General features: G+C 50.0%; 1 long non-coding RNA gene across 3 annotated transcripts in view; it reads left to right on the top strand.

Annotated features, from left to right (window-relative positions):
• The window catches only part of LOC110295334, a 21,769-nt gene that overhangs the window by 8,509 nt on the left and 9,398 nt on the right, over nucleotides 1–3,862 (top strand). Inside the window, exon 2 of one of the 3 annotated variants that reach the window (XR_002378048.2) lies at nucleotides 1,731–2,308. This is a non-coding gene — a long non-coding RNA (uncharacterized LOC110295334). Of the gene's footprint in view, nucleotides 1–1,730; nucleotides 2,610–3,862 lie in introns of those variants that run through there. The other 2 variants (XR_003836703.1, XR_002378047.2) reach the window with 2 other exon arrangements.

The following is a 3,862-nucleotide window of genomic DNA, read 5'->3' as shown; positions in this document are numbered from 1 at the left end:
TAGGGAAGTGGGGGGCGCTATGGGGGACTTTTGGGATAGCATTGGAAATGTAATTGAGGAAAATATGTAATAAAAAATATTAAAAATTAAAAAAAAAAGATTTTTTTGGGGGGCACTATAGTTGTAAGGGAGGTTATCCCCCTCAGAAGCAGTACAGGACATACCCAGACACAAAATTCTTAGCACAAAGGAGATTTATTACTCTGGGGTGGGGGTGAGGTGGGTGCGGCAAAAGCAGACTGAAGCAGCAGCACCCCTGAGCAGGCGTTTCCACAGGAGTGGGGTTTGAGGAGGGAGAGGGGGAGTAAGTGCTAGGGTGAGTTGGTAAATCCTGACTGGACGCGTTAGCCAAGTAATGAGTTTTGACCTTGGTGTTTTGTCTCAGGAATGAGTTAGTGGGGCCAAATAAGGGAATGGGCCTTGGGAGCTAGCTTTAGGAATGTCATCTAACAATTTTTAATAAGGGAGAAAAGGGTCAAAGACAAAACCAGTGGGCAGCATGCTTGCCATGCCGGGGCCTGGCAGAGCCCTTCAGCAGTGTATTGTTAGTCACCTTGTGGGCTGACAGTTGCTCCACATGCTGACTCGGTGCCCGTCCATCTCTCCCAGCCTCCTCCACACTCAGTTCATATTGAATGGGAGCTGTGATGGTGTCCACCCTGCCTTGTCTCTAACTTCAGTGAGGTTGCTTTGAAAGCTTACTAGCACAACCCTTGCTGTGAGCTCCCAGCATTAAAGGGCACTCTGTTCACACATGTCCAAGAAACTTCTGTCACAGCAGTGGCCTTTCTTTAAGCCGGCATCCTCTCCTGGGATGGATTCACCAAGCTCTTACCTCCCCTCACTCTTACACTTTAAAACCCTATCCCACCCCTTCCTACCAAAAAGCTTGACTCATAACTCATCCCTGGCTCTTTTATCCACAGCCTGATACTGGCTTTGCATCACACCCAGCACTGCAGGACCTCAGCAAGGGCTCTGAGGATAGGCTGAGATGCAGGGGTGAGGTGGGCTCTGAGGATAGGCTGAGATGGAGGGGTGAGGAGGGCTCTGTGGAGGGACTGAGATACAGGGGTGAGGTGGGCTCTGGTGGGATTGAGATGGAGGGGTGAGGTGGGCTCTGGAGAGGCTGAGATGGAGGTGGGTGTGTGCTGCTGTAAGGATGACTAATGTAAAAGGAAGGTCTCTGGCATTTGGGCAAAGGAGGAACTAGTGCAGCCCAGGCAGCCTGGAATGGAACGTCACAGTGACTGACTGAGCAACAGATGTGCCCTATTCCCTCAGTCTTCCCCAGATCTGGTGGTTTTGGAAGGGACAGCAGGGCTTCCACTCATTCACGCTTTGCTGTCTCCAGGACTCCATTTCTGCCTTCTAGAGGCCCAGCAGCACCCTCTTCAGGGAGACCCATGGGTGGGACACCCTTTGCCCTGAGTAGGAACTTGGCTGCCTGCAGTTCTCAGGGTCACAGGCTTTTGGTAAGGAGCAGTGGGCAAGCACTGAGCTGCCTGCAGGCCCCATGCTCTGTTGTCATAGTTCTGCAGCACAATGCTGCCCACAGCCCTCACAAGTAGACGGGCACCACCAGTTCCAATAACACCGCACAAAGGAGAAGATGGCTGGTGGACAGGCAAGCCATAGCTTGCTGCTTCTGACCTAGGCTTGTGCGGTTGTGGCTTTAATTTTTTTAAATGCTTCCACCCAGATTTTACTTTTTTTTTTTCTCCCTTCAGCTGTTCAACCCAGGGTCCAGACTTTTCAAGGGCTACTCTGTTAGTCCGAACTACTCACTGCTGACACTTGGCACCTAGTCTTCACTCTGGGACCCCAGAGACATTCTTCCCTGCTGTGACTATGCATGGGGAGGTGTGTCCACTGCCCGGTATTTCAGCTTCACAAGAGGTCCCACAGGCGTCTCTCACTTGAAGGACAAGGGCCAGGGAGACCATGTCAATGGGAGTTACCTGTAAGGTCACGTGCTGCTGCTTCTGGTTCACTCTCTGACCTCTCCTGAAGAAGCCAAGCTGCAGAGATGAGCTACAAAGGACATTCTCAGAGCTGTCAAAAAGGATCAGAGGAGAAAGGCTTCAAAGAAGACTCCGAGACCAGACCAGCTGTTTGGAAAAAACAGAAGCCAGCTGAGCTGTCTGGAAGAAGTTTAGATCAACTGAGGCACCTGGAAAGGACAATCCATCTCCAACCTGCTGAGCCTCATGAGTGCTGTGCGTTCCAGGCACCCAGCTTTGTGAGCTGTGGCCCATGCTGGGGTAGGCTTTGGTGATACTGCTGGTTTTGAGTCTTTTCTACTCCTGTAAGTAATTCTTCATCCATACTCTTGTGAGTAACCCCAATAAAACTCATTGGTCCACCAAACTAGACCTTGGTGGTATCATATTTGGTCTATTTTGGGTTCCCAGTTTGGTGTGAGTGAACATGGGTGTTGCATCTCCCCCCAAAAAAGTTTTGTCACACAAGTGGTATCATCCTAAAGACTGGGGTGCTGGGGTGGAATAAAAAGGGAAAGTCAGTCAGCCTCTCCCTCCCTGCCCGGTCCCCGCTCCTCCCTCTCTAGTGCTCACAGGCTTGCTTTCTCCACCACTCTCTCTCTCCTCCCTCCCTTGTTTCCTTCTCTCCCCCCCCGCCCCCCCCCCATCTTTTGTTAGGAGATAGTTTCCTGAGTTCAGCCATCTCAGGAATGAATTCCACTTTGTTGGCAGGATCAAAACTGAGCTCCTATTCCCAGTCCCCAGAACCCAACTCCTGTCCTGCTTCTTCAGATGTTTCGTGTTTGTCTGCTAAGCAGTAAAGGGTATAAAGAGGGAAGATGCTGTGACCCCATTATCTAAACTAAGGCATGAAAGTCCTAAATGTGCTGTCTGCCTCAACTTAATTGAGTACATGCAACTTGCCACTCCTTTGTTCCCTGGTCATTCTAAAATTCCAGATCAGAGTCCAAGAAGGGATTTGAGCCAGCAGCTAACTCAAGGTGACTCAGATAAGTCTCAGTTACCAATGTTAACTTCCTTGTTTAACCCCCTGTGTTAAAATATGATTGGTCAATGGAACAGTTCACTCCAACATCCTCCCTTGCTTTGTGTTTCTGTCCTATAAAAATGTGCAATCTCCGTTTGGGATACAGTTCAGTTCCTGAACTGGCCGCCTCCCTGAGCTCTCAGAAAATAAAACCTTCATTTCTAAGCTTCTGTCTGTGAGGTGCATTTTCTCAGCTTCCACCCTGAACCCAACACTTTCACACGTTCTCCTTCTCTCCCTTCCCTTCCCCCCACTTCCCCCTTTGCATCCCTCTCTCTCTCTCTCCTCTGTCTCTGTCTCCCTCCCCCTCCCCCTCCCTCTCCCACTCCTTTTCCCTCTCCCTCCCCCCTCCATCTCTCTTTGCCTTCCTCCTTCCAGACTTCCTTAAGGTAAGCAGACTTTCCACAACTCCACCCACCAAGATGTTCCACCTCACCGCAGGCTCACATCAGAGCCAAGGTCTGAACCCTAGGAACTGTGAACAGATCCAACAGTCCCTCTAAGATGTTCTTCTGTGTGCTTATCACTGTAGTGGGAAACTGAAGAAAACAGCGTGTTCCAGAAAAGCAGGGCCATTAGAAGCAAGCTTTTCCTGCAGTGTCCTTCTTGATAAAGCTCTTTGAGGCATGACACTCCAGGGTGGGGAGTGAACCACCTGTCTTAGTTAGGATTTTACTGCTGTGAACAGACACCATGACCAAGGCAAATCTTATAAAAAAAACAACATTTAATTGGGGATGGCTTACAGGTTCAGAGGTTCAGTCCATTATCATCAAGGTGGGAGCATGGCAGTATCCAGGCAGGCATGGTGCAGGAGGAGCTGAGAGTTCTA

This window comes from Mus caroli, chromosome 5 (genome assembly GCF_900094665.2).
Source record: "Mus caroli chromosome 5, CAROLI_EIJ_v1.1, whole genome shotgun sequence".
In the NCBI taxonomy this organism is placed as follows: Eukaryota; Metazoa; Chordata; class Mammalia; order Rodentia; family Muridae; genus Mus; species Mus caroli.
Note: the sequence above shows the minus strand (reverse complement) of the source record. Positions and strands in the feature narration are given on the sequence as shown.